Genomic DNA, 13,337 nt, shown 5'->3' on the forward strand with positions numbered 1-13,337 from the left:
ATAATGATATATTCAATATATGTAACAGTTTATGATTACTTGCTTTTAAAGATTTTTTTAAAAAATTTATTTGAAGTAAAGAGAGAGGAGACTTAAAATACCTGGTGATCTTGATCTGACAGTGTATATTTAATAGGCATATATTTATGTGGAAAGAACTGCTGAAATATACTGATATGTCAGCCTATATCCTGATAATTTATATATAATGTGTGGGTTGCATATGTTTGTGCATATGTATATACATTTGTGCATACATATATATGATTTCCTTATCTATGTACTTTAATCTACCCATTCATATTCTGAAAATGATGAGCAGTTCTTTTCACATTGTATATTATGTATAAATTATTCATTGATCTATTCCTGTTCCAAGCTTTGACACAAAAGAACCCCTAAAATTTTTGCTGCCCTAGAATTGGTAAAGTATAACATACTTTACTTCTTCAATTTGACTTTAAAGATTTGTGGTTTCTGTTACCACTCCCATTCACTACCAGGACTGCCAGGGTAAGAGAGTAACTAACAATATTGGGGGAACTCTGGAAAAGTGAAACCAAGAATATTAGATTTCATGTGGAATTTGACTTTAAAGCACTTTCCAAAATTTATTATAAGGAAGGATTGTATTTTTAAAATTGTTTTTGACTTAAAAGAAGTAATGCACTTCTCATATTGAGCAGTTTATGGAACAGTTTTATTTAGTTACTGTGGTACAGTTTTTAGTTTTAAGAATCTGTTTTACTATTCATCTGTAAAAAGTTTGGTTTTTCTCCTACATGGCCTTGAAAATGCTAGAAAGCATTTTTTAAAGGTATACAATCAGTATACTTAACGTGTGATTTCTTCTCAATTACTTCTCTACCATTTTATATTTAATGTTATATTTGCATTGTGTAATAAAACCAAAACCAGATGTTGGAGATGTAGCATAAATGGAAATTTGTTACCATGCATGATGGCCTTATGCTCAGATTTTCACTTAGACTTATTGAGAATGGACTTTACCTTACTCAGTCTTTTCTCTGTCATGTAGTTCAAGGGCAAAATTATACATAAACATACACTCAAGTATATCCAAGTTCAACTATTTTTCTTTTATTTCAAATTGTAACAAAGTTAAAAACCTTTGTTAACATTGCTTAGAAATGGAAGGAATTTAATTAGAAATGGAAGGAATTTAATTGGGTTGGGGGAAGTTCTTTTATTTTATACCCCAACCTCCAGCTAGTAGTTTATTAATCTGAATACCATAAAATGCACATGACTTTGAGAAATTTAGAAAACTACTCTAAGAGGATCTGAGGCAATATTTATCCAACATGAAACAGAGCGGGCAAAATGTGATGTTTCGTAGAGTTCTTAACTTTTTAAATAGTAATAGAAAAGGTACTTATTTTTAAAATAGTATGTTAAGTAGACTGATTATAAATGCTTATTTAACAAAGTGATTCTGTTACTGTGGTCTTAAAATGTTTTCTATTTTATGAACATAGGAGAGGAAGAGAATTTAAGTTGACTTTGTTTACCATTTCTATTTTGTAGATTGTAGATCTACTTTAGTAATTTTTGTAAGTTGTAGCTAATAGAGATTTTTAAAATATGCCATGTATAGAAAACCTGTTTTCATAAAAAACTTTATAATGGCTTCCTGATCCATTAACCCTTAACCGAAATGAATAGGATACTAATTAGCACTTGTATTGCATTGCTTTTTTGGCGGAATCTATGGGTTTTTTTTTTTTTTTTTGTAAATTTCATTCAACAGTAAATTACAGAATACTTATTATTGAAAACCATCATGTATTGCTTTAAAACAAAAATTATAATCTTGCCCTCAAAAGGCAAGTGTTAGAAACAGGTGAGCTGGTGCCAACTGCTACTGTCGGTTAATCTTGTAACATTTTTACTATACATTTAACTCTGAATCTCATTTACTAATTACGGAATTTTTTTTAAGAAAAATTATATACCACATCTCAATGGCAAAGAATAATTCATTGTATTTATTTTTAAGCCATATTTCAATATCTGAGGATATGATTTTTCTGTACATAGTATGATTAAAAATAATGGTATTTTTTCATTAGGTATTTACCTTGCTGAAACACTTTCAGTCCTTAAAACCACAGATAATTAAAATTATCTATTTGGAAGGCTTAGCTTTTGAAAGAAAAAATTCTTACCCAAAATAGTTTTTAAATTTCTGTTTTCGTTTTATGTTTCTGGCGATTTATGTTTATATAATGAAAATCTCCTCTGCACAGCAATTATATTTGGAATCCTGAGCTATAATTAAATTTATATTCTGTAAAACAGCCGAAGGCTTTCTTTTGTTTTTAAAACATAGTCCAACCTTTCTAGAATTTTGATGTACTTTTATTTACCATAATCTTATATATTTTTTAGAATCACAGATTTGAATTTGAAAGTAATCTTAAATGTTACCTGGTACAGACTCCCACCCCACTCAGCCCCCTTTTCCAGGTTTCCTAGCACTTTGGTTTTTCTATTAGCATATTTAGATTTTTTTCTCTTTTGAGGGGGTTGGTCTGTTTTGTGTTTTGTTAGGATGGACTTTCTGTTTGTGGATGTTTCTGTTTGTGGTTTAGTTTTAATGAGAGAAGCATAATTGGCAGTAGTTAATGTGACTATAAGTTATTTGGCAGATGGTACCATCAGCATTTATTAAAACTAATTGTATTTTTCTAGTAAGCAGTCTTATGTCCCAGTTGTTAAAAATTAGTAAAGTTAGAAGTAAATGTTAAAGTTACACAGTAGTTCTAAAAATAAAACATTACCCTGCAATCTTTGAAAGAAAACTGTAGCAGAAATGTAACTCTAAAAATAAATGTTACATAACTGGCTTTTTAAAATAAATTCCTTTGAGGTTAGATTAAATATATAAGTAAAACGATTTTAAATAAATAGAAGACTAGTCAAGTTCTAAACAAATGGTTTCTTAAGAAAAATTTGTTTTCTTTGCATGTTAGCTCTTGGAAAACATGCAAAAATATCTAGCTACTTCCCTTGTTTATTTCAGACATTTGGATCTGTGAGTGGCCCCCAAGTTTCCTAATTTGTCTGTTTATTTACTCTGTCTATAGTACATATTGTCTTCAGTATCAATCTCCATTTCATAGTTCTGGAGTTTTAATATTTATGAAGGACTGTGTATATTGAGTTCTTGAAATATGTTAACTTTTGAAAGGCTTTGTTGACTTACAAAATGTTAAAACTTAAATATTGTTGCTCTCAAAATATTATAGTATTGGTTTCTTAATTCTGAAAATTTAAACTGCCTGAGTAGCTCTTCTCCCTACAAGTTTCAGTATAAACTCATTCAATATAAAGTCTGCTTGCTTTTATATTATGCATTCCAAAATAAAAATGATGAAATATTAGTATCAGTTACACAGATGTAACTACTCACATTTGAACCATTTTGTTGTAAAATTCAAATTTCAATTATGATAATCAGTCTCTTGCTGAACTTTTTAGATCTAGATGAGAATAGTAAATTTTTGTTATTTTATATGTGTTATATGTGTTTATATATGTTTTATATTGTGTTATTTCACAAATCATCACAAAGGGGCAATTTCAAAGATTCTTTTGAGAGGACAGCTTAAAGCTTAATCCTTAAGGCTTGACTTTCTTCTATTAAATGAGATTGATATCTAAAATCATGGTATAAATTATTAATTGAATTCCACCCAAGTTCTGTTGTTTTGTTCTTTCTCACGGTCATTCCAAATTAAAGATTTTAGTTGAAAAACTCAGAATATATTATCTAAATTTCAAATATTCTATTTCTTATTCTTTCATATTATAATTTATTTTGGGCCAAAATGAGGTAATTTTAAAAATTATATCAAAGTTACTCAGGAAATGGGTTTTCAGTTCCATATCTTTATATATGTTCACTTCCAAATCTTTTGATGTTGACATTTGCCATTGTAGTTTAATTTTCTTTAAAAAGTTAGAAAGAAAACCACACATGAAATGTAAAAGTCCAAATTTCTCTTCTTCAGTATAATATAGCTTATTCTTTATTTATTATTTTACTTAGATCCTTGAAGTATATGCATCATTGATCCAGGTCTATGCACAAGATTTATAATGTAAATAAAGAATGAACTAAATAATACTGTTTGAGATGAATATTTGAATTGAGATGAATAAATGTTGCATCTAATGCACAATGAAACTTCATTGACATCTGATGAAATTACAGTACAAGTGGTTTTGTTAACATTCTGTGGTGACTAATACTATTAATCCTTTTTAATCATACCAATAAAATATTTCTGCCTTAATGTCTCTTTTTACTGGACTATGAAGAAACAATTCTGCTGTTAAAGGATAACCAAAAAAAAACTTCCACCTATCTGAATGCCCTTATTCTGGCAAGTTAGCAGTTTTATTGTAGACGTACCCACTTTAAGTTGCTCTGCTTCTCTTCTAGAATTGCTTTTGTAATAAGTGTAAATTTGTAGTCAGATAACTCATTGCTTTTATGAAGCTGCTTTCCCACTTGTGTGACCTTAAGAAAGTGGCTGAAGTCCAGGATTCTTCTGGCTTCCTGGTTTCCATTTCAATATTTTCAATCCCTGTTTTACTTAGCAAGCTTTTTTTTTTTTTTAATGCCTTCTAAATAGGAATTTTGTTCTCCTCATGTTGTTTTCTTCTCTTCATTTCTGGTACCCAACCAATATCTGAGATTAGATCTCTCTATATAAATGAAAATGTATAACCTTTAAAATTATTTTCTTTTGGTCTTTTTTTCTACCAAGTAAGAACTAAAAAAGATTACCATCCCCCTCAGCATTTCACTAGTTTTTGTTCAAACAGCACACAAACAGAATTAGTTCAAGATATTTAGCTAATTAAATTTGATTGTGCAATTCAGATCTATATAAATTAACCTTAGCGTTATTCCTGTGCTTTATTATTCACTGATAGGTTCTTATTCAACTAAGTTTATTTCTTGCCTAATATGTGCCAGAAACCGTGAAGTGTTTAGGATATGCAGTGAGTGGTTAATGAGACAAGTATGATCCAATTGTGTTTGCAATTTAACAGGGATACAGGTACTGAATAAATACTAAAAATAATTAAAATGGTAATAAGTGATTTGTTAATACTGATGCATGTAGATCTAATTCATTTTAAATGTTACAAAATAAGTTACAAAATGGTATATGCCATATGATTCTATTTTTGTACATCTATAATAAACTTTATGAGACACAAATATGCAATGTAGTTACTAATAAAACTATAAGAACATGAACACCAATATTTAGATAAAGCTTACTGCGAGGAGGGAATGGAATGGATGCAGAGAGCATGGTTAGGTGTATCTTTAATGTTTCATTTCTTTAAAAAATATTTCAGCAAATATAATGATAATAAATGATAGAAAAGTAAAAAAATGCTAGGAGAGGGTACAATAAGACCTTGTTTTGTCTGGGTGGTTAAATATGGTTGGTTTTCACTGGAAGGTAATACAGTGTGTAAGTTTTGAAGGAGTCAGAGGAAATATGGAATAGTGTTAATAGGCTAGTCTGACTTGAAGGCCCCAGAACAGGAAGGAGTTTAGCACATTTGAGAAGGGGAAAGAAGGCAAATGCGCTGAAGAAGAGTGAGGTGAGGTGGATGGAGATTGGCCGTGGATGACTCTTAGAGATGGGACCATATTATGTAGAGTGGGCCTTCTCATATTTCGATGTACATCAGAATTGTTAGAGTGTCTTAATTTTAAAATACAGCTAGCTTCCTGGGGCCCAGTCCTACAGTTTGATTCAAAAATCTAAATGTTTAATATGCACCCCAGGTGCTTCTGCTGTAGGTTGTCCTCAGGACACAGTTTGGGAGACATTTCTGAAAGGTCTTATATGCTATATTAAGAATTTTGGACTTTATTCAGAGTGTAATGTGAAACTTTGAAGACTTTTTTTTTTTTTTTTTTTTTTTGAGACGGAGTCTTGCTCTGTCTCCCAGGCTGGAGTGCAGTGGAGTGATCTTGGCTCACTGCAAGCTCCGCCTCCTGGGTTCACACCATTCTCCTGCCTCAGCCTCCCGAGTAGCTGGGATTACAGGGGCCTGCCTCCACGCCTGGCTAATTTTTTGTATTTTTTAGTAGAGACGGGGTTTCACCATGTTAGCCAAGATGGTCTCGATCTCCTGACCTCGTGATCCGCCCGCCTCGGTCTCCCAAAATGCTGGGATTACAGGCGTGAGCCACCACACCCGGCTGAAACTTTGAAGACTTTAAAAAAGGGGAGAGAATGATTTGGTTTTTAAATACTGCTCTGTGGAGAATGGATTAAAGAGAGAGAAAGTTGAAGTTTTGGACTCGAGATGTGTTGGTGGCTTGGACTAGAGGTGAGAGAAATAGGTAAATAAGAGATGTGTTTAAGAAATAGGATAGGCAGCACTTGGTGATCGTTTTTGGTGGGTGAAAAGGAATGCGATATCAAGCTGACTACCAGGTTTTTAGTATGAGCAACAGGGCCAAAGCTGCTGCATTAACTAAGATGGAGAACACTGGAAAAGCAAACCTTGGGAGTATGGGAAGAAATTAGTTTAACTTTGGCTATTGTAACAATGAAGGATCTGTTTGTTTGTGGATATCAGGAGGTTGATTGACAGTGCTTTAAACATATGGGGGTTATTTTTCTAATATAACAGAAAGTCTCAGGGGACTATCAGGGAAACCAACCAGGGCTAGTGCCATTAGTAAGGTAAACTTCTGTTACACAAGCCTTAGTGTGTTGATCTTAGAAATCATGCCTATCAACTTAGAGTTGCAAGGTGGCTGTTTCATCTTTAGCCTCACCTGTATGGCCAAAGTGGGAGAAAAAGAAAAAAGTGATACCTAAATCTAAAGAAAGAAGCTTTACTGGAAACTCATCTGACGCTCATTGACCAGACTAACTGCAAGGGAATCTGGGAAAGTGTTTTTAATTGGACACAATACTACCTTTAACAAATAGAGGTTCTGTTAGTATGGAAGGGGTGGGTAGTGGATAATGGTTAGACAACTATCAGTATGTAGAAGCTAGCTAATGTTTGAGATATTTGTGAGATATCTAAGTAGTGATGTTGAGCAAGCAGTCAGATTTAGGCCTAAAGCTTAGAGCAGTGTAAGTTGGAGCTATAATTTTGTGAGTGGTCAGTATGAAGAGTAGTATTTGAAGCTGGGGTGGTGTGTGAGATTGCTTAAGGTGATAGTATAAAGTGATAAGGAAAGTGTATCAAAGACAGAACCCTAAGAAACCATCATTTTAAAGGTAAGATAGAGTAGGAGAGGCTTCCACTAGGGAAAGGTGGCCAGAGAAGAGAAAATCCAGCATAGTGCAATATCAGCAGTCAAGGAAAGAGTATTTTAAGGAGTTCGGAGCATTGAACTGTATGAAAGCGTAGATAATTTAGTAAGATGAGGGTTTTATATTTACATGATGTCCTTTCTAAATTTTTTTAAGATAGAACAATTGCTTTATTTTTTAGTGTCTTAAAAATATGCTTTTCTCCAGCAATTTTCTGTATTATATGTTGGAGGAGCCTGCTATGTAATTTGAATAATAAAGTGGCTATGAAAGTGCTTTGAAAAGTTACAGCATTAGAGAAACATACTGTTATTACACCTCTTCTGTGAGTATGCTCCATAAAGCACACATGTTGAACGTTTCACAATAGAAATGTGAAATAAACATTGAAGAATATAGGGAGTTAAGTAAGGCTCTGGAGACCAGTGAAAATGAGGGATTTCTTTTCTAACATTAAAGCAATTAGTAAAGATTGTGTTAGTATTGTGGGTTGGGATAACTATAGAAAACTCAAGTCCATGTGCCTGGCTTTGTTATAGTAGCAGGATTTGAGGCATGCTAAGAGAAATAGGACCTTAAACTCTGAATTGAAACCATAATTCTTCCTGTATGAATGCTAAAACCATGTTGTTTCACAGCAGGAAGAGAACCTCATCTATTTTCCGGGACCTTGTTTGTATTTATTTATTTTTAATTTACACAAAATGGTGTCTTTGTAAGAATAGTTTGATTCCAATGGCCTGGATTTTTTTTTTTGTTTAATGTGTGTATTTGGTGATGAATGTCTTCTCTTCCTGTCTTAAATTCGCTTTTAAGTTCTTTGACTTTTGGGTTTTATGTACTTGTTTTTTAAATATAGCACTTTATCATTCCAGAAATGTGGAACCTTGTCCTCTATCCTAACACACTAATGTAATATTCACTAACGTTCATGAACTTTTACAAAAACTTGTTTGTATAATAGTAGGAGAAGACCAGAAAGATAGTGAATGAGAAACTTTGATAGTTGTCTCTGCAATACAAATATGCTTAAGGTCTGCAGTTTTGTTCTTTGGAGGAGTAGCTGCCTTTGTCTTTGCTCATTGCTATTTTTCTTCTCTTGTGCTTTCTGGCTTATTGATTAGGAGTGCTGTTTTTCAGACCACACAAAGATATATTGTTAGCTACTTTTATAATTGGATGCTTATGACCTCATTGGTATCTTTTTAGACCATTCATTGGTGTTTACTGGAATAATATGCCACTGAGAAAAGAAGTTATTTATTTGCTGCCAGTGGCGTAACAGTCATATTTGCTTTTATTCACATTCACCCAACTCACATTTCATTTTTAAAGTTTTAAATGCAAAGAATAAAGGTAATAACTTTTTCTATTTGTCATTTGTGATATTGATATATCAAATTTAATTATTTCTTTTGTTCTTTTATTTTCCCTTCATTTAAAAAACACCTTTGGGTAGCACCTCAGTATAAAATTAATATCTCTGATTTCTATATAAATTGTTTCTTTGTTGCTATTTTCTGATTTCCTATCACAACATATTTCTGTCTTGGTATTGTATTATTGAGGAAGTCCCAGGTTTTGTTAGGAAATCGCTTGACCCAGTAGATAGTTAGTAGTTGCAAGCACTGGCCCTGGCATCTTCCAGACTGGGTTTGAGCCCTTGTTCTTCCACTTACCAGCTCTGATACCTTGCTGAAGTTATTTAAATGTTTCCTGTCCTTTAATAACAGAAATAATATTTGGAGCACTTAGCTGAGTCGAGAGAGTAGGTGCTTCATATTAACTATTTTGTTGTAAGTAATATATAATCTTTAATTTTTTGTCTTCATAGGTTGTCAGATTTTTTGACATGATTATGACTTTTTAGTTTACAAATGAGTGAAATTATTTCAGATTAAACTAGTCATTGAAAAATTTTGAGGCTAGGCATGGTGGCTCACACATGTAATCCCAGCATTTTGGGAGGGTGTCAGGAGGATTGCTTGAGCCCAGTAGTTCGAGACCAGCCTGGGCAACATAGTGAGACCCCCGTCTCTACAAAAAAATAACAAAGAAATCAGCCAGGTTTGGTGGCACATGCTTGTGGTCCCAGCTATTCAAGAGGCTGAGTTGGGAGGATCAGTTGAGCTTGGGAGGTCAAGGCTGCAGTGAGCCATGATTGCAGCATGGCACTCCAGTCTAGGCAACAGAGCGAGAGCCTGTCTCAAAAAAAAAAAAAAAAAAAATTGAAAATTGTATGCTTTTAAGGGAGTTTATTACTTAGCAAAGTCGAGAACAGAATGCAGTTCTTGGAGCTACCATTTTGAAGTTGTATTTTTAAAGTGAAATTTCTGTAAAACAGAGCTTCTTTCCTTTATAGTAAAATTTGCTATTTGATTTATTCCTCTCTATTGAAATTACTATATGAGAACCTCCTGCATTTGTGTAAGTTTGGAAATATGGGCATGAATTTATTGAATTTCTATTCCTATAAAGGATTTTTTTCCCCAACCCTCCGAATCATATCAGTTTGGATTAGTTTTGTCTATATATAGTATATTAATAACTGTGTCTCAGTAAATCTTTGGAAAGCTTAGGAATATGTGGCCTCATACTCAGACTGTCTAATTACAAAAGTACTATAATTTTTTTTGCACATCCTTACAAATATTAAATAAGCTCAGTAGTAAAGGAAAGAGGAAATATCTTTGATCACATACACAATACACAGGTTTATTTTTACCCTTGGGCAAGGTGATTAATTTACATATGATGGCAACTTAAAATTTTTCTTTAGCCACAGTATAATAGGTAGTATGCTTCAATTTGACCTTAAGAAAATATAAAAGCAGGCTGAAAGCTTATTTTCATTTAAAGACTATAATCTGCCAAGTTGGAGTGAAGCCTTTAAAACAAAATTGGATCTGGAGTCATGATGGTTTATTTAACAGATGAAGAAAAGTATCTATTCCATGACAACAGATACTGTACTGAGCTGGAAATGAGAGCAGCTTATCTCAAACTAGAGGTGGTAGAAACAGAAGGATGTTTTTTCAGTTACCCGCTTTTTTTTTTCATTATAGCAGTTCCAAACAGGCTGAATTCATATTTATATGAAGACAGAAACTAAAGATGAAAAACAGAGGAAATTTTGGTTTGGCAGTTGGTAATGGAGTTAGAAATTAAATAGTTGAAGTAAAGTGTAAAACCAGTGAACCAATTTTTCCTCCGTCTCTCCCTCCCTCCATCTTCTCCCTTTCTTCCTTTTCTCCCCTCCCGCTTTGGTCCCATCTAGGCTTCCTTCCAATATTTAGTAAAGAACTTTTATGGATTAGAGCTAAATTGATATTTAATCCGTTGGTTTCCTTCTGTGCTTTGGATAACAATCTGAGATCTATTAAGGACTCACATCATCATGGTCTAGTTGTACAGAATTGGGAATCCAAATACCTGAGTTCTCCTCAAGCTCCATCACTAATTCATATGCTGTGTGACCTTGAGCCAGGGTCCTTAATCTCAGTGGTAGTAATAAATAAAATATATCTATCAACATATTTTATAACCAGCCTGTCAGGGATTTTTAAAAACAACTATAACTGTTTAAAATGTTGAATGTTTTAGGGTCATCCACTATATAAATACAGAGTAATGTGAGTATATAATTCTAATAATTGCTGCTTACTCATAAGTACAGAATTATTAGGGCATTTACAGAAGTCATACAACTCAACCTTTAAACAAGCTCAAACTGAGTAGGATAATGATAGAATTAAAGACTTAGGAATGCCATGTTTTAGATGTGTAAAACTGATACACTCCCCACCTGCTTCTAGCTGTTTTGGAAAAAAGTGAGATTTGCTATGCCAAGCATGCCAGTGTTAAGTGAACTCATGTGAACTGTAACATTTTTTGTCCCACTGTTGTCATGACTTTGTACAAATAAACTAAGATAAGATTGTCTGGTTCGGGCAGATTCTGATAAAGAGACTTGATAAGAAAAATGCAGTAGTGCTGGAAAATCTACAAGATGAAGGGGAAACTGTTAACAGTTAATTTATAAATTTTAATGGCTCTCTGCCCAGGTGCAGTGTCTCTTTGCCATGGGGAGGTATACATTAAACATCAGAGCCCTTAATTTAATAGCTATTATTGCGGCTGTGTATAGTCTGTTTCTTTATAGTAAGGAATTATTTATCAAAACATAGCTTCCATGCCTCTGGCATTTACTGTTAACCCATTATTTTCTGGACTTTGGCCTCCTTGACAGGTATTTTAAAATCAATGTAACTCAAGTATCCAGTGGGGAAATAGGGGAATGAGCTTTGATCAATGGTTAGCACACCTACATCCTTTGCCAAGTATTGGTGTGGAGGTGGATGACTGATCTTCTAGAGTGCCCCTCTCCTTCAGTTTGTTTGCTATGATAGGCATTCCAGAGGGTGTGTCAGCTTAGTTGGAAATACTCGTGGCGCTCTTTAACAGACCAGGAAGCAGACTGTCCCTAAATGAAATACTCCATCTGTTGTCTCAAAAGTGTTAAACTAGTTTCATTTTCTTTTGTGGCATTCTACCCACAGCTCATTTCATAATTTATGTAAACTTAAAAGTATAGGGGGCTGTTGATGCTAGAAAGAAGAGGCATTTGTGGTTTTGCTTTTAAATAGTGCCTGTGCATGGGCTGCCTCCTAGTGTTTTTCTGTTTTGGAGAGAATTACACTCACTTTGTGTTCAAGCACCTATCTTCTGGTTTGGACTAAATCCAGCTCCATAGCTAGCCTTTTGTTTTCATGGGAAGAATACCAAACTTCCATGTTAGTCTTTAATAATTTTATTAAGGCGAGCTAGTGTTTTTCCCTTCTGATTAGTTACAAAGCCTTTGTACATTAAAGTTTCCTGATTTTTTTTTCTCATGCTTTTGAATAACAATATACTCTGAATAAACCAAGTATATTCTAAAATCTTCTATTTTGGGTCTTATTAATAAGAAATGGACTTTTAGAACGTTTGAAATGTTGAATAATGAAGTGACTAAGTGCTACACACATACTATAATAAAATCTCTTCAAACGAGCATGGTCTAAATTCAAAATTTTAAAGGGGAATGTGTAGTTCTTATATCCAGTCACTGAAACAGATGAGGCTTTATTGCTTAGAAGTACCAACATAGTTTTAAAAATAATAACTGGGTAATTAATATATTAATGGTATATACAGGGGAATTTGGATTTTTCTTAGTGGTGGGGGAAGTAAGACACACAAATGCTCCATGTGGTCATGTGTTATAGTGCCATAGTGCAGCAAAGGTAGATGGAGATTACTTTTGATTTAAGAGATTGGAGCAGAGTTCACAGGAATGGGTAAGAATAACGTATCAGTGAGAAATGGGTGGGGAAAAATGATTTCAGGAGAATAGTATGCACTGTGGGAGGAAGCAGGAGGTAGATCCAGGGTTGTGGTGGGAGTGGAGGTATCTAATTGACTCTGTCCCTAGCACATGCTGTCACAGGGCACTGTGTGGGCAGCTGGCAATAAGCTACATAGATAATGAATGCTGGGCTGGGATGGCCTGGGGAAGACTGACAGCAAGGAAGGGACTTTCGGGCTAGTCTTTGAGGGAAGGGAAGGATTTGATTAGGAATCTGGGTGTTCTTAAAGAGAAGAGCATAGACACCAAGACAAAAACAAGGGCAGTAAGACCAATTTTGCTCTATTGAGGTTGAGAAGAAAAATTAAGTTAGCTGGACTGAAGAACCTTGAACACAAGGCTGAAGAACTTAAATGTTATCAGGAATGATTTTGGGTTTCTTGATACTCCGCTGCTTAGAAACCTGTAGTGATTAGAGCAATGTTTTGAGAATATGATTAGAAGTATGTGGAGAGGTTTTGGAGGGTGGAAGAAGGACCAGAAGCAGAGGCATCAGTTAATGATTGAATAAATCTTGTAATGATATTCAAAGATGTAAAAGTTAAGGGAGATGGGCTGGGCACAGGGGCTCACACCTGTAATCCCTACACTTT

The 13,337-nt window shown here is 33.8% G+C and overlaps 1 protein-coding gene across 2 annotated transcripts in view; it reads left to right on the forward strand.

The window, feature by feature from the left end:
* Positions 1 to 13,337, forward strand: part of GLS (glutaminase) — an 84,979-nt gene that overhangs the window by 55,605 nt on the left and 16,037 nt on the right. The gene's annotated exons all lie outside the window — the stretch shown is intronic.

Source organism: Pan paniscus, chromosome 13, assembly GCF_029289425.2.
Source record: "Pan paniscus chromosome 13, NHGRI_mPanPan1-v2.0_pri, whole genome shotgun sequence".
Classification (NCBI taxonomy): domain Eukaryota; kingdom Metazoa; phylum Chordata; class Mammalia; order Primates; family Hominidae; genus Pan; species Pan paniscus.